The sequence below is a fragment of the Meriones unguiculatus genome, chromosome 3, assembly GCF_030254825.1.
Source record: "Meriones unguiculatus strain TT.TT164.6M chromosome 3, Bangor_MerUng_6.1, whole genome shotgun sequence".
Lineage (NCBI taxonomy): Eukaryota > Metazoa > Chordata > Mammalia > Rodentia > Muridae > Meriones > Meriones unguiculatus.
Window position 1 is genome coordinate 77,025,619 of NC_083351.1, and position 24,438 is coordinate 77,050,056.

The window sequence follows — 24,438 nt, forward strand, 5'->3', positions numbered from 1 at the left end:
AGTTCCCAAGATGTCTACCAGCATCAGACCCGAATAAGCTTCTGGGTGCCAACCAAAGTGGTTGCAAATGCTTGCCAAGACCCAAGACATAAGATACAACCAATGTCTCCTCCTATTCTACTGTCCAAGTTTAGAACTGTTAGAATGAATATAAGAGAGGGGTTGTTAGAATTTAAGAGAAAATTGCTTGGGTTCTCTCCCTCCTCCCTCTGTCACATACAAACACACATACACCCCCACACATACAAATAAGATTATGTACCTTGATTATATCCATTTATTTGTATAAAATAGTGAAATAAAAAATAAAATAAAACCAGACCTCCAAAAGGATTAGATAGAGATTATCAGACACTTGAGAGGAGTTAATTACCACTGCTAAGCCTGAAATTGAGGTGCAAGTAATACATAAAAAAGAAACACACAAGTCTTTAACTTGTTGGTTAGGTTCACACCAAGGTACTTTATGTCCTTTGTGGCTATTGTGAAGGGTGTTGTTTCCCTAATTTCTTTCTCAGCCCTTTTGTCTTTTGTATACAGGAGGGCTACTGATCTTTTTGAGTTAATTTTGTACCCAGCCACTTTGCTGAACGTGTTAATCATCTGTAGGAATTCCCTGGTAGAATTTTTGGGGTCAAGTATACTATCATATCATCTGCAAATAGTGATACTTTGACTTCTTCCTTTCCAATTTGTATCCCCTTGGTCTCCTTCAATTGCCTTATTGCTCTAGCATGGACTTCAAGAACAATGTTGAAGAGATATGGAGAGAGTGGACAGCCTTGCCTTGTCCCTGATTTCAGTGGGAATGATTTAAGTTTCTCTCCATTGAGTTTGATATTGGCTATAGGCTTGCTGTATATTACCTTTACTGTGTTCAGGTATGTGCCATGTATCCCTGATCTCTCCAAGACTAAACACCCAGCAAGGCAAAGAGGATGGACATCAGAAGAAGGAGAAAAGAGGGAACAAGTTGGGAGCCTGACACAGAGGACCTCTGAAAGGCTCTGCCCTGCAGACTATCAAATCAGATGCTGAGACTTATGGGCAACCTTTGGGCAGAGTGCAGGGAATCTTATGAAAGAAGTGGAAAATAGTAAAATCTGGAGAGGACAGGAACTCCACAAGGACAGCAACAGAACCAAAAAATCTGAGCACAGGGGTCTTTCCTGAGATTGCTACTCCAACCAAGGACTATGCATGGAGATAACCTAAGACCCCTACACAGATGTAACCCATGGCAGTTCAGTATCCAAGTGGGTTCCATTGTAATAGGAACAGGGACTGTCTCTGACATGAACTGATTGGCCTGCTCTTTAATTACCTCCCCCTGAGGGGGAAGCAGCATTACCAGACCACAGAAGAAGGCACTGCAGCCACTCCAGATGAGACGTAATTGACTAGGATCAGAAGGAAGGAAAAGAAGACCTCCCCTATCAGTGGACTTGGGGGAGGGGCATGCATGCAAAGGGTGGAGGAAGGAAGGGATTGGGACAGGAAGAGGGAGGGAGGGAACCACAGGGAGGATACAAAATGAATAAAGTGTAATTAATAAAGAAAAAAATAAAATAGAAACACTCTTCTCATTATCTAATGATAACAAGTTTTAAAATAATTTATTAACTAGACCCTCAAGGCTGTGTGCATGCATCTTTGTCTGTTGTGGAGACAACTTCAAGGGAGAGCTGTATCCTGTGTCTATTCTTCTGTCTGAGATAATTAGTCGTAAATATATTCCATCCTTTTTCAGCCCTCCCTTTCCTTCCTTCTTTCTTTTCTTCTTTCTTCCTTCTTTCCTTTTCCCTACTCTTTCCATTGTCTTTTTACTGTTGTTTAAGAAGTGCAGAAAAGCAGAAACAATAATGAATTGTACACTCCTAACACAAAAACTAAACTGTACTTGATTTTGTAAAGTAAGATTAATAGAACAATTAACATAAGGTGGAAACTTCTTCTCTGTGCTTCCCAAACATGATCACTAGCATCAGCTTAGGGTTCACTTTTTTCAGTTATGTTTTATATTACAAATACAGCTATAAATAAGCTCCTGTTATGTTACATGTTTTGTATAAATAGTGTAATACTGAATTCAGCATTCTGCAAGTTACATTTCACTCAATATTATGTATCTTTTACCTCTCCACATTGGAACATGAAAATCTCATTAATTCATTTGTTTCATAGTAACTCATCACATGACTCCTTTCTTTTTCTCTTCCTCTATTGAACATGTTTTCCAGGGCAAGAAAACTTAATGCGGATATTTTCAGATATAGCTTTTTGGACTCATTTTGGAGAGTGTTCCTTGATATATACACCAAGACATGGAACCCTATGTCATTTCAAATATTTCTAGATTGCAGAATTCACAGTAGATTGACTAAAAAGTAGTGTATTTAAATGATCTTAGACTAATGTTGTCTTGGTTTGTCTTTGAAGAAAATGAACTGTCACAAGTAAGATCATAGAATACTAGGAGACCATAGTTTATCAGAAATGAGGGCATCCTAAGACAGTGTTCTTGATGGCTTGCAATGAACTGTGGGGATGAGAAGGAGAGGACATTTGGATCTGCTGGGAGTACTACAGAGGCTTGGCAAACTGGCCTCCACTCACTGGAAATCATAGGCACCCTTTAAATCAGATCCCCACCATCCTACTTACAAAATCTCCTCTGGAGTACTACCATATACTTGTAGGGATCATTTTATTTCTAAGAGTAAATAAGTGTTCCTTCAGATTTTTAGAGCTGCTTTCGCTCTGCCACATGAACTCTGTACTGGCAAGCCTCACCTTTTCCTGAAAAGCTCTTAAATTGAGGGGCTGGATAGATGACAGCTGTTGCCAGTACTTACTTGTTGGCTCACAGCCACCTGTAACTTCAGCTCCAGGGGATCTGATGTCCTCTTCTGGCCTCCATAGGAACTTGAACTCATGTGCACATACCCACTCAAAGACACATATATTATCCATATAATTAGAAGTTCTCAAATACTTCAAAATTTTCCTTTCTTTCCTAAGCAACCCCATTGAGAGTCTCTATCTTCTGTCCTTGTAAGCAAAAACAAAGACCTTTCTCTCCACACCCGCTTGCTGCTCTGTGTAAAATCATGCATGCTGTAGTCATACCAATCACAAGTTTGCTTATATCTAGTGGTTCCCTAGTAACAGATGAGAGGCATATAACCTAGCTGGCTGGAGATGTGGAGCCTAACATTTAAACAGTGGTGTGAACTGCCTGGCATGAAATTGGCCTGGAGCCTGATAAGCATTTCTTTGGGTTCTTTTTTTAATTTTTTAATTTTTATTAATTACACTTTATTCACTTTGTATCCCCCCATAAGCCCCTCCCTCCTCCCTTCCCAATTCCACCCTCCCTCCCCCTTCTTCACGCATGCCCCTCCCCAAGTCCATTGATAGGGGAGGTCCTCTTCTCCTTCCTTCTGATCTTAGGCTATCATACCACATCAGGAGTGGCTGCATTGTCATCTTCTCTGGCCTGGTAAGGCTGCTCCCCCCTCAGGAGGAGGTGATCAAAGAGCAGGCCAATCAGATTATGTTAGAGGCAGTCCCTCTTCCCATTACTATGTAACCCACTTGGACACTGAACTGTCATGTGCTACATCTGTGCAGGGGTTCTAGGTTATCTCCATGAATAGTCCTTGGTTGGAGTATGAGTCTCTATTTTTTGGGTTCTTAAACGATATGCATGTAAATTCCAGAAGCAAGCAACTATACCATTTTAGAAATTAAGTATTCCAATAATTACCTTCTACAAAATCCACCAGGACAACATCCAAATGTTAATTGTCTAGTTTTGTATAAATAAGTATTTTCAATGAAGAAAGAAAAAATAAAATTGTTCAGCTCCTTAATAATTTACTTTGATGGATAGCAAGACACAGGAGGTGCTGTGACTCCATTTCCTGTCTGTGTGAGGAGTCACTGATCTCCCTGGGACTCTCATCTGATCCCATGGTAGAATGAATGGGCCATGCATGAGTCTAGGTCATGGGCAAGGTATGACTGGTGAGGACAAACACATTGTGCACTTGGCAGGTACTAAGTAATGGAGTTAGCATTGCTGTTCCTCCAAGTTCAGGATCAGATAGTTAGCTCCAGCATCTTCCATTTCACAGAGAATTTCCAAACCAAAGCCTCCATATAGACCTATCTGAATAAACAAGAATTGAGCTTCAGCTGATTGGCCTTGTCTGGTCAATAAAAGACAGGGAAAACCGCCATCTCTTTCCTCGTTAAAACCATCTGAGGGATAATTCAGGGAAGAAAGTCCATTTGTCTATTCATTCATTCGTGCACGCATGCATGCAATTACCCATTTTTTATTCATTCAACTTCCTTTCTTCTTCCATCCAGGAGGGGAATGGAAGCCAGAATACACCAACACTGGGAAATATCCTGTATGCCAAAACCATGTCCAAAGGGCATGAACTAAAACATCAACAAAGAAGAAATATAAAATGTTAGCCTTGCCAACAGATTAAAAATGTTTATTTTTGCCTCATTAGCAATTTAAAATTTGCAAAAAAAAATAGCATCAGTTTCTCACTCAAGAATAAATTAACGATTTTTAAAATAAGGATTCTCGGTGTTAGAAGACATAGTCCTCCCTCAAAATTCAAGTGCTATCTTGTGAGTGGGCAAGAGAGGCCTGTGTGAGAAGGAGAGGTAGCTTTAGTGACTCCAGACTGGCTTAGTATCTTAGCTTGAAATCAACATGGAAATATGCTAAAGCTATAGCCCTAAAAATATTCTTTGTGATTTTGTAGGATTTAAAATTTGGAAAGAACCTGAGTGGTAGCAGCAGTTAGCATGGTAATTTGGAAACTCTGCAGCCTAAAGGGAAGGTCCAACCCTTCTACTTTTGCTTTCTATGACCTGTAGCAAAATGTTGTTATCTATAAAGAAGTGGATAATACACCTTTACCTTATATAAATACAGTGAGGAATATATTAAATCAGTGGTTCTCAACCTATGTGTCTCAACCCCTTTGGGGACTGAACAAAAGGGCTTACCTAAGACCATCAGAAAACACAGATAGTTGCATCATGATTCATAACAGTAGCAAAATAACAGTTATGAAGTAGCAATGAAGATAATTTTATGATTGGGGACACCGCAACATGAGGAACCGTATTAAAGGGTAACAACATTAGGAAGGTTTAATATCACTGTATTAGATGATATGTCTAAGGAAGACATATAATTTTTATTATCAAATAAGTTATGCTATAATCATATGATAAAGTTTATTGTGAACATTATAAAAAATGATTTTGTGGAAAACCAACAACACTGGGAGATGTTTAAGGAGACTTTTAGGCCAGACCAGGGCTACACAGAAGACAAAAAGGAAAATAAGACAAAAAGAGGGTACATAGGCACTTCCTTTCCACTGGGCATGGGTAAGAGAAGGAAAAGTAAAAGAAAAGAAGTTTAGACTTCTGAATGAAATCAAGCTTCTCCTCTTTCGAAGCCTACCCCCTCCCCCAGTCAGGCTCCAAGTAAATAGCATTTTCTAAGATCACAAAAGGTTGGGCCACACGTGCCTGGAGGGCAACGCTCTGCAGAGGTTTCCAGCAGAAGCCTTGGCTAAGTGAAGGAGCTGCTCACTTCCATGGCGCTGCCTCATAGTTAGCATTTAGACATGGAACGCCTTCCAATTACATGAAAGGCTGTTTGTGGAGCTGACCACCTGCAATTACTCTCCTGCTTTCCCCTGGGTATTTGTGCACTTTGGGATGATTTTTCTGAGGCGAATTTTCTAGGTGGTTATCCCTTGACTTCATGGTCTTCCTAAACAACTGTGTTTTGGGAATGGTGATAGTGGAATCTGAGAAAGCTTTTCTTCATAGCGGATAAAGCCAAAGAGATAGTGAGGTTGACTGCTTGCTACTACCACATAACACTTGGTAACAGGCAAATGTGACTGTTTCAGAAAACTTTGAAAGCTGCCTGGTAGAGAGGTTTAATGCCTCAAGCCTTAGGTCCAGCTCTGTCTTGCTGAGTGCTGAGCTTCACGGATGATCAGCCCACCCTGGGAATAAATGAGGATTACAAACTGAGTTGGCTGTCCAGGGCCCAGGGAACTCTGAATGGAGAGACTATATGAAAGCTATCATCTTGACTATTTTGACTTTAAATGTCTTGAAAGAAAGATGTCTTGAACCTTCTTAGTTCATCCCCTCTTAAGACCTGAACTGCCTGTCCTTCAGCATCTCCTGATTTTTAGGAAATGTTACACAAGACGTTGAAAAATAAAGGATGGTGGAAGAGAGAAAGGATGTCCAGAGCAGAGCTGCATGGAACTGGCGGCAGCTCCTCCTTCCCTGGAAGAAGGTCTGTCAGTTTCTCTTTTGTCTCTGCCACCTTGTCAGCACCAGCCAGAAGGCTAGGCAGACACTCACGGCTCACTTCCTTGCTGCTGCTGCTGCTGCAGCCGTGTCTTTTGTTCCTCAGATCTAAGGCACTTAGGAAGGAGAAATGGGAATGATGAGATGCTGAATTGCCCTGTCTGGGATGCCTCAAGAGTGAGTCATAAGCCATATTTGACTAATTGAGTTAGGGACTGCCAGTCATCCTTTGCTACAGACACACTCAGAGATGGAAGGAACTCTTCCCAGGAAGGGAGTGGGCTGTGCAGGGAAAGGGAAGAGAAGCTGCAGGAGGAGCAGCAGGTGCCTGTCTGGTCCCCAAGGAGGCAGACATTTCTGCCATCACCACAAGGGACTCTCCCGCCACACACCAGCTCTTTCAGAAACCAGAAGTATTTTAAACCCTGTAATTAAGGTAATAAAAGTGCATTGGCTGGTGCAGCTCAGAACACAGAACGGTGGAGACCCATTCTTCGACAAGTTTGAGTCAAGGTGCTGGCAGATGTGACTCAAGAAGAGGCACTACTCCCTCAGGGACCCCATGACAGACTCCATTCCCAGGAGTTCCCATCACCCTCCCTTCCTCCTGTCAAAGGCTGGTACTGTGTGAGCTGGCAGCAGGCTGACAAGGTTACAGAGAGAAATCTGATATGTTATCACACTTCTGGGGCCCATGACAGACAGACTTGTGTGGAGTGGGCCCACGGCCTCTTCTACCTCCCTCTCCAAATATCCATCCCCACCCCCAGCCTGTGAGCCTCACATGGGCCTGCCAATCAGAGACAGAGATAAAAAGCTGACTCGAGTCCTCCCAGAGCCCAAGCATTGAAGGCAATTATGTGTGGGTGGGAGATTCTTGGTGTCTGTCAACCACAGATAGTAGAACGACACAGAAGCTGCCGGAACAGCATGTATGGCCCTCTGCAGGCAAGGCTACTCTTAGACAGGCCGTGTGTATCAGTATCATGCTCACTATTTTAAATGCACAGCCATGGAAAGGGCCTTGGGGCAGGCCTGCCACCTGTGCACAGGGAGCTTTAGAGAAAGCCATCAAGCTGGCTGCTACACTTGGGAGATTGGGCCCTACACCTCACCCAGGCAGCCACAGTAGAGTTGGCCCTGATGATGGGGCTAAGCATGAGGGGCGGGGTGAGCCAGGGAGAGCTGACCTTGCCCAGCCCCTTCTGCCAGATGGTGACATGGGTGCAGGAGAGATCCTGCCCTCCCTATCCCCTACACCTCCTCACCCAGAAAGCAGGAAAGCTGCCCCCACCCCTTGGCCTGGGCAAAGCCAGAGAACTGACGAGCTGACCAACTCAGGTTCCACTGAGGCCCAGATCCAGGGCTCTGAGTTGGCGCACCCAACATCTACCCCATCTATGAACTACAGGAACATCTGAAGCAGCCGATCCTGCTGATCCAAGGCTGCAGGATCTCTAAAACACGGGGCAACAACAGATATCTGAGAAGAGTCCCAGTGAGGAACCAGTATTGATAGTGTAGACCCCAAAAGCCTCAAACTGACCAATGACTCATTGCAATGAATATTTTCAAGAAAAGCTGTTAGGGCAAAAGGGTATTCTGTGTTACACACTGAAGCTTCCATGGTGAGATAGTTTTTTTGGCTTGTTTTTGTTTTTTAATTTTTTACATATTTATTTTTATTTTTGGTTTTCTTTTGCGGGGAGGTTGCAAGATGGAGGGCTGATATGAAGGGCAGAGAGATGAGTAGGACTGGGGTGCATGATGTGAAATTCACAAAGAATCGATGAAAATAGAAAGAAGGAAGGAAGGAAGAAAGGAAGGAAGGAAGGAAGGAAGGAAGGAAGGAAGGAAGGAAGGAAGGAAGGAAAGAAAACGAAAACAAGCAAGCCACCAAGCTATACAGTACACACTGTCCAGTTTCCTCAGCTACACAGGATGCAGAGTGCAGATCTTGAACCATTTGCAAATAGCTTGGCCATGAGTGGCCATGAGGATGTCAGTACATATATTAGTAGTTCACATTTGAGACTTTTACAATGATCACACGAACTAGTCCAATGTGTTTACTTTGATAACAAAGAAGGAATTGGTGATTTTCTATTTTTGATGTTTTTTATTCAGAGATGTGCACTATAGCATACTTCTTAATAAAATATACTTTATGAAAATATTCTGTGGGGTGTAAACAGGTATTATATGAAAATATCAACCAGCAACAAGTTGAAAAAGAAAACCCTGTTCTTTTATCCCAGAGGGATCAAGAAGCACATTTATACTTGCATTTTGCTGTTTCAAGAGTATAGCATTTATTCAAGACACCAGGCTACATACAACTCAGCTACAGAAAAAACAAGTGTACAATTAAAAATGAACAAACAAGAGCCAGGGTGGGGCAATGACTCGTAAAAGTGCCCACCTCCAAGGCCTGAATTCAGTTCCTGAGACCCACATGATAGAAATCCAGTACACCATCCTCTGACCTCCACCTCTAAACAAATAAACAATTGTAAAAGGTAAAATAACTGGACAAATGAGCAGAACAAATATCTCCCAAAAGAGAGTATGCACATATATAAATAACATAAGCATATGAAGAGGAAGTATCCCATGTCACTAATCCTTAGGGAAATCCAAATCCAAGCCACAGGACAGCATCTCATCCCTGTTGGAAAGGCTGCCATCCAAACAGCAAAGATTACCAATGGAGATGTGGAGAATGGAGACCATGCTCACACTCTTGGTAGGGATGCCGTGTAGAGCCTTCACCACAGGTAATAACATGGAGGGCCCTTCATAAACTGGAAACAGATCTGCCATTTGACTTCACAGTTCTCTACTGGGTGTAGACCCAAAGGAACGGGATGAGACGTGTGACAAGACCTGTGTACTCACAGATTCATTTCAGCACTATTCACAATTACCAAGAGATGAAATCAAGCTAGGTCTCCATCAGTTTAATAATAAATGAAACAACTGGGATACAAAGGTGAATAAATTGTAAAACAATAATGATGATGATGATGATGATGATAATGATGATGAAAAATAAAATCTGAAGAAAAAAATAATAAATAAAGGAAATATGGTATATAACCATAATGGACTATTATTCAACCATATGAGCAAGTGAAAATGTGTCATTTGTGGCAACATGGAGACTAGAGAACACTATGTCCAGTAAAATAAGTCACGCACAGAAAAGTTTGCATTGCATGCTTTTGCATAGAAGGAGAGAAAAGAATAATTAATGGTTATGGGGCAGGAGAGATGGCTTAGTGGCTAAGAGCACTGTCTGCTCTTCCTAAGCCCAGGTTAAATTCCCAAAACACACATGGCAGCTCAAAACTGTCTAAATCCCAGCCTTGGAGTTTCAATACCCACTTCTGGCTTCAAAGGGTACCAGACACACTTGAGATACACAGACATACATGCAGACAAACATCCATACGAATGAAAATAAATAAGAATTTTTAAAAAATAATGGTTGCCAGACTTAGGAAGGTTGGACTAGAGGGCAAATGGATAAAGGAGTCCCAGGTACAGAGTGCAGCTGGACAAGAAGAATAACTCCCAATGCGCTGAAGGAGAGTGCGGGGCTCATGGTTGGCTGCAGCCAGCTGCATATTACGGAATGGCCAGTGGAGACAAGGTTGAGTGCTTTTGACACACACAAAAAGGTGAACTAACATATAAGGCTATAGATGTTCAACATACACTGACTTGATCATTACACACTGTATGTGTGTCTGCACCAGAAGCTCTGCAAGCATAAGGACCTGAGTTTGAATCCCTAGCACCCACTGAGAAGCTAGGCACAGTAACCCAACATTGTGGATCTAAGGCAGGTGTATCCTAAGAGTTAGCTAGCCAGCTAGCCCAAATGATGAATTTGCAGTTCAGTGAGAGAGCCTATCTCAAGGCAAAAGGGCAAAAAGTTATAAAGGAAGATACTAGGTATCCTGATCTGACCTCCACATGTGTGTGCATAGATGCATTATTATATATACACAACAAAACACACACAACACACACACACACAATGTCCTATTGCACTCCAAAAATAAGTTGCACTCTGTGACAATTAAAAATTAAAAAAAAAAATTATAAAAACAAAACTACCAAACTTCAGAGTAGATTTTTCCTATGATTTCTGAGAGTAAGAGAGCCAGGGAGAAGAGGGGATTAGATAAAGGAGGAGGAGGAGGGGGGGAAAAAAAGGAGGAGGAAGTGGAGGAGGAGGAGAAGAGAAGGAGGAAGTATAGGTGGAGGAGAAGAGAGAGAGAAAGAGAGAGTAAGAGAAAAGGGTGCCAGGTTAATAGACAGAAGGAAGTTTTCCAGGGTAGGTAGCACTACCTGAAATTGGACAGCCCAAGTGCTAAGGTACATACTCAACAAATCCCTCCCTGTCACCCTTCCCTGAGGCTGTAGCTGTGAAACAAAGCGAAATGAAGGCAACGCACAGACAATATGGTAGCTACCAGCCACAACAACACAGAGACCATAACAATGCAAGACAACACCAAGCCTTGAAGCCCTGTGCCTGGATGGGTGGCTGTCACTCGCCTGTCTGGCCAGGCTGCCTACACTTTTTCTTCTACATGATCCTGTTTCAAAAAGGACATGGGTTCCCCCAAACTCCAACCTCTGTCACTGTTGTAACTTGAGACTTCCTGAGAGGATTTCCCAGCTCAAGCAGGATGCCCATGGCCAGAAAGAAGGGCAGCATATGAGAACCCACTCGAGCTTAGTTCTGGCCCCAGCTCTCCCCATCTGGCACACACTATTAGCTATCCTGAGGTTTCACTTCGTTTCAAAGCAGACCAGCTATTTGTTCACTGAGTGTCACATTGTATGCCAGACAGTGGCCCCTAAACCTGAAATAAGAACTTTCAAGAAAATAACTCTAGGAGATAGATGCATTCATTCCCATTTTATGTGGACAGAAGCAGTTTTGGAGAGTCTACACACAATGGATTTAAGTCAGGACTTCTGAATTCATTTAAGAGTTGAATCATCACAAGGCCCCAGTGGCCCGGCACTCCTCAGCCAGGGTTTCTCGGATCTGATAACACCCTTAGCACTCCGCCTTTCTAAACGTTAGGGCTATTGCTTTTGACACTTTTCCCAGGGCTATCTTGAGGCCTCCAAGTGCTCCCCGGCTGCAAGGCTGCAACCCAGGGCAGTCAAAGGTTGGCAAGCTGTGGAAAGAACCGAGCCAGGGATGCTTTGGCAAGAGGCCCAGGAGCACATCCTTTAATAGTTCAGGGTCTCCTATAAATATGCCAACTACAAATCAGAGGCTCAAGAGCAAATCCCAACAGTGACTCAATTTCAGGGTCTGAAGCATTCTCGGCCCAGCCTTTAACATCAGCTCAAGTTCCCCCAGGTTCACTGGCTCACTTCATCTAATCTTTTGAAATGCTGAGGCCCTCTTTGCTGAATGCTGCAGTGACCAAGTATGAAGAGAGGGAGCAGGGCCAAGGGGTCGGAAAGAAATTTGTTAAGGTTGCCTGACTCTCAATAAATATTTATTCCCACTTGGAGAGTCGGGGTTGGGCCAGAGCTCCCCCTGGGCTTCATATGAAGAATTATCTATGCCACAGGACTGAAAAGCTGGATACCAGCCTCTTTCCCCACCATACCTTGAAAACCTCCGATAAGGCTAGCAATGCCTTGTGTTCTGGGTAGGCTGTGTTGGGTCAAGTCTTGTCACTAATCTGTATAATAAACTGCAGAGTGGGTCTTTTCCAGAAAGAAATGGGGGGGGGGGAATAAAGAGGAAGGGTGATGCAGCCATTAGCTGAAAGAGCCAGCATTTGGCTCAGATCTGCTTGGCAGTAATATTGAGCTCTTTCCCTCCAAACACCCTGTGCCTTCCCCTTCTGGGTTGAGATTGTAGACCTCTGCCAAGACTTGGTTCCCTTTCTCCCATTCCTCTCCTGAACCCCACGAGGGACTTCTCTTTGCTACCAGTGTTCTGAATATACCCTGTGAGTCCTAGCCTCCTCAAACCACCCTGTAAAGGCTTCTTTAACTGTCCCTCTTAAAATCTCACTTACTTTACTTCCCAAGTGGTGATTTGAGATAAAAAGACAATGTTGTGGACTAACCCCTTCCAAGGTCACTGGAAGGTACATATATATGTCTTTGAGACACAGCTTATCTAAGTCTCTGGCCAGCCATGTCCCACAGTATCCAAGGGTACCACCTGGCACAGAATCCCCTGGGCTTGCTGACACAGACACATACTCAGCATCCTCTCCCAGCCTCCAAATCCAAGCACCATATGCAATAAAGACCAGGCATATTCCCAGGATCCTGGATGATTCTGACAATCACTGACATTGTAGAAGCTCTCTTCAATGAGCCAGAATAAATTTGATTCAAATTCCAACTTTGGATAACTTGTTTATGTGCTTTACGTTTTAGTTCTCTTTCATCATACAATAAGAGTGAAAAATCTTACCTGATTCATAGGACTTGGGAAGAAAGACTTAGGCCTCACTTAGGGCCTCTAAAGAGCTTTTTAAACATCCTGACTCCAGGGTCCTTCTCCACCCAGAATTTGGATGTATCACTCAGAATTAGTATGGAGTCAAGAAATGAATTCAATTTGTCCCTGCAAATCTCAAAACAGACAGAAAGCTAACTGACAATAAAATCACATGTGAAAGAGAGCAATTACAGGCCTGAATTCCAAGATATCCATCAACACATACACTGAGCACCCATGACAGGCCCTTCAGCAGCCAACAACCAAAATTCTTCCCTATGGATACTTCATTTACAGCTGAGAAGATGGGGAAAACAAGCTTAAATAAGATGAAAATTAATTGAAAACTATACTGGTATTCAAAAGATGTCTCTTGTTCATTTAGTCTTTACACACCCGCACACACACGCACATTCACACATTAATTGCAATTACGTAATGTGTACCATGGACTATATGGAAACAAGATTGACTAAATAGCCCCTCCCTTGAGATATTTAAAGTCTAGAGAAGCAGACAGATGAACAAATCAATATTCAAAGTTAATTTATTCTCTTCTGATTGTGACTATTGAAAGAGGATAAGCCCTATGCTATTTGAAATGCTTTATTCAGAGACTGGGAGGTCAGTGGCAAAACTTTAAGCAAAAATATGTTCAAGATCTGGGTCCTGGGCTCATGTAATTTGAGCCTCAGATTCCAAGGGTGAAGTTAAATATACTTTGAGGGGGAGTTGAACCCTCTCAAGGAGATAAGAGAAGATGGTTTTAAAATCCTCTTTTCAAAGTAGTTGAGACATCTGAAAAGATAGACAAATGGGTTCTAGATGGTTAGCTGCAGTGTCAGCAAAGGGGAAAGCAGACAAAGCACCAGCCATCTTTCCTAGCCCCATGCAGCAGAGAAAGTAGAGACATAACCAAATAAGCTGTGAACCCGCTGCCTCAGCTCCTCACAGGGAGGAACTACATCTGCTTGTTCCCTGGACTGCAGCCTCCACAGACACTGCTGTCTAATAAATATTCATTGAATTAATGAATCAAAAACAATACAATTGTTTAGATGGAGAAGGTCTTGTGCCCAGTATGCAGCCACCCACAGACCAGGGAATTGGCAGCACATAATTTTGAGGGGAGTCTACGCTGCTCTGAGCTGTGGATGTAGAACTCTGAGCTACCTCCTCTCCAGCACTCTGTCTGCCTGCTTGCCACCATGCTTCCTGTCATTACAGTAATGGACTAAACTTCTGAACTGTAAGCCAGTCCCAATTAAATGTTTTCCTTTATAAGAGTTGCTGTGGTCATGCTGTCTCTTCACAGCAATGGAACTCTAACTCAGACAGAGAGTAAACTAGGAATGACCTGAGTCTTTGAAACTTCAAAGCCTACTGACATACTTCCTCCAACAAAACCATACCTTCTAAGCCTTCCCAAAGAGCAAAACCAACCAAATTCAAATGCCAGAGAATATGGGGCACATTTATTATTCAAAGCATCACAAATGGGAAGCAGAGCCCTAAAGTTATAACCACACAGGTTTCCTTTTGTCCCTTCTGTGCACCTTAAAAGTCCTCTTCCTTCTCCACTCCCCTCCTCCCAGGATAGCATTAGTGAGTTACCATATCTAGTTTTTGTTTCTTTGTTTGATCTAGCACATTAAAATAGTCATAAAGCCACCAAGTTTGTTGTTTGACCTCCCCCAAGCCCATCGTTTCTTCTCCAGCCTTCCAAGTCACAACACTTTACCAAGACGATAGCCAGTATCTTAAAGTTGATCTCATTTTTTTTCAAGCCTGGTGCCCAACCCATTCCCCACAATGCTCTCTGAACAATCAATCTTCCTGTATTGAAGATGAGACTGAGCTGCTTATTTATTTATTTATTTATTTATTTATTTATTTAGCATCTACCACTGTAGACAGTGAATGACCCTATGACAAGGAGTCTGTGTAGAACTCCCAGAATTCCAAGCGCTTGCGTGGAGCAGGTGCATGCTGTGGGTGTGTTGCATGGATGATTGAAATGTCTAACCAATATGCCGCACCTGCAGCTCCCTGACAATTTTAAGCAGCCCTGTCTTCAGCACATGTGGCTTATTTTTAGCATTAGTGTTTTATTTCCCAGTGAAATTTGGTGCCAGCTGTGGTCACCTGTTTGATTGCTCTCCGAGCTCTGCCTTTAACTAGAAATTAATTTGGATTACTTAAGCTTTCCTTGCCCTGTGGAGAAAAACTCTGGCTGGGTAAATCCAAAGCCACTGGCAATTTTTCTTTCTCTGTTTAATCTCTTTCTCCCACGTGCCAGCTCTAATTTTGTGCTTTCTGGCTTCCTGCCCTTCGGTGCCCACCTTTAATCTGCTACATCTGACCCCCTCACAGATGATGCTGACTCATGTGGATTTTCATCTTTAAACTTATACATTTATTTCAGGGAAACTGAGGATAGTCTTGGGAAGTGGCTCAGCTCATATTGCTGGGAAAGTCCAAGACAGCTCCCACAATGAAAATCCAAAGTACAAACCCCGAGTTCCAGTACACTGCCCTCCAAGCCCATGTCTTGCCTACACAGGGAGGTCAGCAGTTTCAAAGGCAGAGTCTAGCCAGGTGCTCTGACTTTAGCATGAGGGACTAAGAGACTGGCAAGGAAGGGAACAGGCACAGGGCCTGGTGTCCACTAAGGATTGAACCCAGGACCTCGAGTATACAAAGCAAGCTCACTATGTTACATCCCCAGACCCTTTTGTTGTTGAGACAAGATCACACTACGTGTTTCAGGTTGACCTTGAACTCACTCTGCAGCCCACACTGCCCTTGAACTGTGCTTTTCCTGCCCCAGCCTCACAAATAACTAGGATCGAATTCTCTTTCTGAGAATGCATTTCTACCTGAAGCCCTTCCTGGCTCGTGAAACATAAGGAATGTGTCTGAATCTTGGATAGCCTGAGAACCCCACTTCAAGCCCAGCTGGGAGAGCAAATCCAAGTCCATCTGACCTCCAGTGTCCACTTCTCTCCTGTTTCTCCATCCCTGTCAGCCACGTGCCCTGAGCTTTCTTTTGTAATCTTTTATTTATCATTATTTTGTGTATATGGTATGTGCTTGCCATAGCATGCATGTGAAGGTCAGAGGATAGCCTGTGGAGCTGGTTCTTTCTTTCCACCTACACATGGGTTCTGGGATCAAACTCAGATCATCAGCCATGAGCAGTGGCACTGGCTTTCAACCATAGTCTGTCTACACTGTACCAGGCTCTACAGCTGCACTGCAATGTCTCCAGCAAGAAATCTTGCCAGGACTTAAAGTTGAGAAGGAGATGGGGGTACCTACTCACCTTATATGAAATTAGAACCTACTAGGAAATTCAGCAAAGCCAAGGCAAGATGTCCAGTGAGCTGTTAGGGTAACCGGGAAGCTCAGAATTTTCTAAAGGACATGCTGCTTTTTTTTTTTTAAGAGAGTCTTGAATATTGACAGTTTTATTATCAACACCACCCAGGATCTGTTGTCCCTGATATGTTTATTCATTGGCTCTAATTATTAGAATGTTAATCCACTTTAATTTGGACACTTTAATCCACAGGTACATACAAAATGTGTTTTTAAACTTTGTGCTTCATACTGAAAATCTGTGAAACTGCACCAGCTCTTCTCAGCAGCTGGAGGGAAACTGTGGATTTCACTCTGTGTTGTAGTTACTCTAAGTTCTGAACTCTTGCAAATAGTTTTAAAGGTAATTGCTTTTTTTAAATTTCTTTTAAAATGAAATTAGTATGTGGTTCAAATAGAACTTTGGGAAAGGGGAGCTAGAGAGATGGCTCGCCAGTTAAAAGGACATTCTGCTCTTACAGAGGACCTGGCTTGGGCTCCCAGTACCCATGTCAGCAAGCTAACAACCTCCTGTTATCGTGTGTGTGTGTGTGTGTGTGTGTGTGTGTATGTTCGCTCATGTACATTTTAAAACAAAATAAATCTTTTTAAAATTTTTAAGAGAAATTTTAAAGTACACATTAACAAAAATCACTGATTCAGGGGCCAATGAAATGGTTAGCAGCAAAAGTCAGTACCTGCCATGCCTGACCACCTGACTCCAATACCCCAAAAGCTCACACCATGGGAGGAGAAAACAGACTCCTGCAACTTGTCCTCTAACTTCTACATGGGCACCATGCCATTATGCATCCATGCATGTACACACACACACACATGTACACACATAAAATGAGTAGATAATGTAAAAAAACAATTTAAAATCGCTAATATTCAAATACACAATATACAATCACATAGTTCTAATTCTGTCCCATATCCAATCTTCTACATATTTTAGAGGGTTGGAAGGGTACACAAAGGTATGTATACAAGGATGGGTATGTGAATGCATGGATGAGAGGATGAGGGAAGGTTGGTTGGGTGTATGAATGAGCAGCATTGACGCATCAATCAATGTGTGAGTTGTTTAATAGTTTGTCATCTATGGAATATAAATTTTTAGTTTCCCACTTTATTCTCTTAATTTACATTATGAATATTTTAAAGTAATTTTATTTGTTCTCTGTTTCTTTATGGTTTCAGCTCATCAATTATTTTATCAAAGCCTCTATTGTTGCGTTTTGCAGCTTCTCAGTTCTTGACATTGACTTATGCAGTTAGATCTATTCTTGCAGACAGAAACAGAGTTGAGGAAAACTCTCCAACCAGTAGCCAGGGCTGCAATACAGTCAGCTGAGGTAAGGGGATAACCTCAAATGAGGCTCAGCTAAGCTGGGAATAGTGTGCCTGAGCTCTGAAGAAGCCATTCAGTTGAGTAACTGTGTTGCCTATGCCAAAAAGTGGCCCAGGAGAGGCAGGGTCCTGACAAGCAGGGCAGAGGATTTGGAATGGCACAGAACTCTCTATTCAACACGGGATTTGGCTGAAAGAAAACTGGAAATGATTCCAAAACATTTGACAGGGGAAAATATGATTTTACTCAAAGTTTCTTTTCTTGGGTTTCTTTGACTGACAGCAGGGTAGAAAGTATATATTTATATTAAATTCAGCTTTTCCCCCATTTTAGTTCTTCTTTCAAAAGTTGCCTGTTATTTGTCCAGTTTTGCACAAAGGGTTCCTTTTCTTGGTTGATTTGTACGTTCTCTGCATATCCATTACATTAATCCCTTATCCTGTAGTCTGCAAAATTTTGCTTAGGTTTTCTGGCTGTTAATTTGCATGGAAGTTTTCAAATGGAATTTAGAGTATACAACTAGATAAGCCTATGTATTCCCTTGTAATGTCTATTAAAATATTGTTATTACATATTACATTTAGTGTGTTAATCTGTATGTGAGTGTGTGTTGTATGAGTGTGAGGGAGCAAGTATGTGTGTGTGTGTGTGCCTGTATGCATGCACACATAGTGTCAACAGCACATTACTGGGGGTCAGAGGATGCCTCACAGGAATAGGTTCTCTCCTTCCATGATACAGGTTTCAGGGATCAAACTCAAGTCATCAGCTTTAGCAGCAAGCACTTTTTCTATTGAGCCGTATTGTGGGGTCCTTTGTTGGGTTTCTTTTCTATTACATTCCAATGTAAGAGCGCTGTCCTGGCTGGTACTATGTCCTCCTTCAGCTCCCTCTTAAAGATGAACTGAGCAATGTGGGGAGGGGGCTCCTTAACTTACCATCCCAGTCACCTCCAATACCTTTCATCATCCCACAATAAAAAGTCTCTTCAGAGTGGACAGATGTACCTGTCTTTCCTGGTTGCAGTTCCAGTGTCTGAAGCAAGCGAACATTTGTTGAACACTTATGTAGTTTGTAGAAAAGGCTTTCCCGGGAGTAACTCACCTCCAAGTAATGTGTTCTTCGCTCATCTGTTCCTGTCCTAGTGCTTTGAACCCACATTGCTGCCACTACTGTTTGCATCCAGAAAGACACTGTCTCGTAGAATTGTAAACTCAAAGCTACTCATGACATAGAATATTTCTCGTTCACGCCATTTTGGTTTGATTGTGAAATGTTCCTCAAAGGCTCACATGTTTGAAGACTTGGTGCCCAGATGGGGGCTCTGCTTGGAAGACTGTGGAAACTTCAGGAGGCAGGGCCTAACTAGGTGAAGCTGGTCACTGTGAATCAGGCCTTGACGTTTACAGTCCAACTGTGCTTTCATCAGATTCAATGTTTCCAGGTAGAGCAGGAAGTGTAGGAAGCAGCTGTCATAGTCCCTCTACCGTGGATCCTTCCACTACCATGCTTTTCCAATCATGGTGCAATGCGTCCCCTCAAACTCTGAGCCACATTAACCCTCTTCTCCCTTACGGGTCTTCCAATACACATGACCATGCACGCATAGGCTAAACACTGCAAAGACTGAGATATTCTGCTTTTCTTAGCTTTGAAATTGATTTATGCTGTTAACTCTGAAAGGTCTGGAGAACAACCATAGGGTCCTTAGGAGCAAGCCCTTCATGGATGTGTTATTTCAAGATGATCTTAAACTGGGACTTGGAACAAACAGCAAAGTAGGAACCATTTCTCTGTAAAGATTAGGAGAGAATCACAGCCACTATATTTAAATTACTATCTTACAAAACACTAACATGATATCTCAGATAACACAAATGTTAATTGGGGACCAGAGAAAGAGTTCAAGGAACTAATCTTCTAGTTTAAAATGCATGCACGTGTGTACACACACACACACACACACACACAAATAAAGGGGGAAACCCCATCTAACCTGGACCACATTCCATACATAATCTACTCCATTCTAAAGTGAATGTACTCTGGTCAGAAAACTAAGCTCTAGCAGGTGATGTTTAAACAATGCTCCTAATAATTCTTCAAGTACTTTACCATATATGAGACCAATAATTAAATGAGGCTTTATAGCTGAAGAGCAGAGATGTTAAAGATTTTCCCATAAAGCTCATAGGAACTAATGAGGGGGCTGCTATCCTGTCTAGATCAGCTCACTTCATACACAGGTCACGGCCTCTAAGACACAACCCTGAAATAAGTCCCTATGAAATCTACGTTTGTATTTGGTGCTCAAGGATCTGCAATGTCAGATCTAGTTGAAGCTGGCACCTCTGAAACACCAACAATGCTAGCAGAGGAATAAATAGCCAGGCTGAAGAGATGGCTCAGAGAGCACTGTCTGCTCTTCCAGAGGTCCTGAGTTCAATTCCCGGCAACCACATGGTGGCTCACAACCACCTATAATGATACCTGGTGCCCTCTTCTGGTGTTCAGGCACACATACAGACAAAATACATAATAAATAAATAATTGTTTTAAAGGAATAAATAGCATGTGGCTACCCTTGGTAGCAGGACAAATCCTTCCTTAGAACTCATTTGAGCAGGGCACATACCCAACAAAGGGAGCCTGTCATGGCCATCACCCATAAGCCTCCTCTCCAGAAACTCAGTCTTATTAGGAAGCTGGTTTGGACATAAATAGGAATGTATGCGTTGATGTGAACATAAAAGATTGATCTGTAAAATAAGTTTCTGAGTGTAAGATTACATAAGCTTTGAAGTTTATAAAAGAGAATCATCAGAAAAACCAGCTACCCTGTCATTTTAACAAAGTCTAATATCAGTTCTGAAAATAGAGAGAGTCTGGCATCTTGTTCACTGGTATGCATTCAAGGCAGAAAGCAATTTACCTAGGGAGGAATTAGCAGCCACAGTCAGGATTTGTAAGTTCTCCTTTCATTTCTGCTTAACAAGAGAGAGACCCAACTTATTTCAAATTCATTATCCCTAAGGAGATAGACTTTGTCCCTCAATCTAATCCAGTTTGAAAAGATTAAATTAAATTATGGAAGAGATGCTTAAAATATACTGACCATATGCTCCAATGTAGCAGGGCAATGGAAAGAAAGGACCCCCGCCTAGATTGCTGACACCAAATTGTCTGTCATTGTGTACAAACACCACCATAAGAAAAGATTCTAATTAATCTCCACCCCCAACATATGCACGGATACCAAACAAATCCCTCAAGCAAATGAAGATAGGAGGAGTAAACGCTAAAGATTGGGTGTCCAACTTGAAATTGGTCCTTGACAGTGTCCTCTAAAGTGTTCCCCCTAGACCAGGGGTCCCCACATTCCTGTCACCCTCTGCCTTTCATCTCCACCATCTCACTCTCCTTGGAGAAAAGACTAATCTACTGAAGCAGTGGATTGATGGGCAGAAAGAAAGAGGAACACTGTGGATCTAGACCTGGCAACGCCCTCCACATGCTTCCAAAGTTATTCTCACTATCCTCTAAGTATGTGTGTGTGTGGGGGGGGGGGGGTGACAGAGTCTATGCAATTGAATGCTGGCACCTGTGGTGTCCAGAAGAGAGAGTCAGATCCCCTGAGCTACAGATGGTTGTGAGCCATCCAGTGCGGGTTACATGGTCACGAACGTGGGACCTCTGTAAAAGAAAAATGTGCTGTTAAGCACTAAGCCACTGTCCAGCCCTGCAGACATTTATGACTTTTGACTTCTAAATAATATTTGCAGAACATGGCTTCCCGGAAGTAATCCACAGTGAATGTGAATGCATAGCAGTAAGTGTCGTTTGGGAAAATTTAAAAATGGAAAGCAACTTAAATATTCACAAAATTCAGCTTTCTGCAAAATATGGCATGCCAATACACTGAACTAGAAGTGATATAGAAGCTATGCAAGAAAAGTTAATAGGTTTGGCTACACAAAAGTCTGTACGGCAAAACATTTATAACATTTTACAACATCAAAAGACAAATGGCTGTATTAAGGTAACATATGTGACAATTGAGCTAATTTATTTGATGCAAAGGGGCTCCTTAAATCAACAAGACAAGAAGCATCCAATAAAACATTGCCAAGTCACCATGAGAAAAGGCCACTGACACACAATTAAAGAAGAGTAAACCATGCTAGTGGCTATGTTCAACTTTTCACATATAAACAAGTAGCATCCAGGGGTGACCAAGGCCTCAAGAAAGGTTTTTCTTCACTCATCTTGGCTAGAATTAAAAATCGGTATATCTTTTTGAAGGACTGTGTTATAATCTACCAATTGTTTAAAAACTGGGAATGTAATGGTACCCAGGCAAACATGATCTTTTCTCAGGTATTGAGAAATGGCAACAAATGAAAGGTTGATTACAATAGACAGATAGAGGGTATTTTAGTCCAGTTTCTGTTGCTAGAAGACAATCCCTGAGAATAGCATATTTATAATAGCACACAGGTTTGTTTGGCTGGTAGATCTATACACTGGAAGGCCAAGAGCATGCTCAAAACTTTGGACTTGTGACAGAAAGGAGAAGAGCCTGGCACGTCCCCCAAGAGAGACAAGGCATAAAGGGCAGCCTTGCTTTACTACAAGCAAACCCTTCTGGCAGAAACCAATTCAGGCTCATGAGAAGTACACAGATCCTTCTCAATTAGCTAATCACACTTTAAATGCCCATCACTCTTCAGAACAATTACATTGCAATTGCATTTCTGTGAGGGGTGTCTATATTCCAGTCTTAGTGGGGACTTTGGGAATGTAGAGATACTGATCTTAAGACCTGTAAGCACCTCAGTGATCAGAAAACAAACAGGAGACCAAACGGGAACTGGGTGTGGAGATGTGAGGTAATCTAATCACCACAGAGGGACTTTCTTTGGGGTTGGCCTATTTGCAGGTGAAATGGTGAGGACTGATTGTTCTGCTTGGGCTGATTCAGATGGTCACCCCGGAATCTTTCTCAAGTTCCACCACTTAGGGTGGCTAATTGCAGGAGCCACAGGACTCAGAATTCCAAAGTCAGGCATAGCTTTCAAGAATGCTTTAGTGCAGGGAATTTCAGAATCCAGAAATCATCAAGGAAAAGCAAATAGCTACCTTTGGATCCTTTCAGACAGGAATGGAATGTGGGACCTCGAAGAGGCTCTACAGTCAGCTCCTCACTTAGCAGCTTCAAAAACTGCATCTGTATTTGCCTGAGATGAGGAAGAGTGATGGTTGCAACAGAACAGATGGCACCAGAATGGACCTGATTATGTACAAAGATGTAAGATTCATTATCGCTCAATGAGGGGAGGAAAGCTTTGCCCAACGGCCAGTCCTGGGACAATTAACTAGCAATTTAGTGAAACAGTAATTTTAGAATCTCACTTTCCACTACATATTGAGATAAATTCCAGTTGTGTGGAAGAGTTAAATGTTTTCTTTTCAAAACTCAAAATTCGCTGAAAGACACTGAGTCCAACACTTTCTGAATCTCTAGAGGAGAAAGAATAGTCTAAGCCTAGAAGCACTACTGGAATTTTAAAAAAAAGAAGATTAAGATCTTTATTATAAAGTTGGCTTAAAATGTAAAGCACAGAAGCATTCAGCAAACAGAAATATTGCTGCAAATGTAATGAAGGGCAGTAAATTTAATATTTAATCCCCTAAGTATTGATCAGAAATAAGCCTCTAAAACATAGGAGAGCCGAACAAGCTGACAAAAAGGGCAATGTAATTAATGGACAAAGATTTAAGATGTTTGCTCCCTAGAGAATAAAAACACAATTTAAACATGAAGGTACTGTATACCATTTCCAGTATTAAATCAGCATAAATTTTAAAATAATTCCCAAGGAGCTGTATTTCTATTTAAGATGTGGGAAGCCCCAAGCTATACAACCATAACATATATAGATGACCTAGCACAGACCATGCATGCTCCGTGATTGCTGATTCTGTCTCTGTGAGGCCATAAAACTCTGCTTAGGTGATTCTGTGGACCATGTTCTCCTGGTGTCCTGACCCATCTTTCCCCTACAGTCCTCCCTCCTTCTCTTCTACAGGGTTCCCCAGCTCCATCTAATGTTTGACTGTGGTTCTCTGCATCTGCTCTCATCAGTTACTGGTTGAAGCCTGCTCTTGGGATCCTTTTCCTTCTATTGGGTTGCCTCATTCAACTTTGATAAGAGGGTTTGGACCTAGTCTTATTGTAACTAGTTAAGCCCTGCTTGTTTGTATGAGAGAAGAATAAAGAAAAACAAAGATGTGGGAAGCCTCAAGTAAAGCTTTCCTACAAACCAAAGTAGTTAGATAAACCATAACAGCATGGTTTGAAAGCCAAGAGACTGCAATGAAACCTAAATGTCCTCACGTGCAGAAAGGGACAAGCTCTTGTCAGAACAGATGAGATCTTGTCTATGAAGGATATCTCCACAGCCATTCCTGTTTGTGAGGATCTCCACAGCTATCCTGTCTGTGAAGAACCTCCACAGCTACTCCTGTCTGTGAAGAAGCAGCAGGAAGAAGAAGCTGGCATAAATTCAAAGACATTCCTCCTCTTTTTGTTCTGTAGAAGATGGCAAACATGTATACAATCATGTGTGTAACGTACCTTGGCCGCATCTACTCCCACTCTCTCCCTCCAACTGTCTCCTCACTCCAACCAACGCTCTGAACAGATATTCCCTCCAACTTCATGTCCTTTTTATTTTTATATTTGCTAACTAATCAGTGCTGCTTGTATGTAGGTAGGTGTGGGGTCAGGCACTGGGGACATGGGCAGCCTAAAACTAGCTACCACCCAAAGAAAAGTGACTCTCCT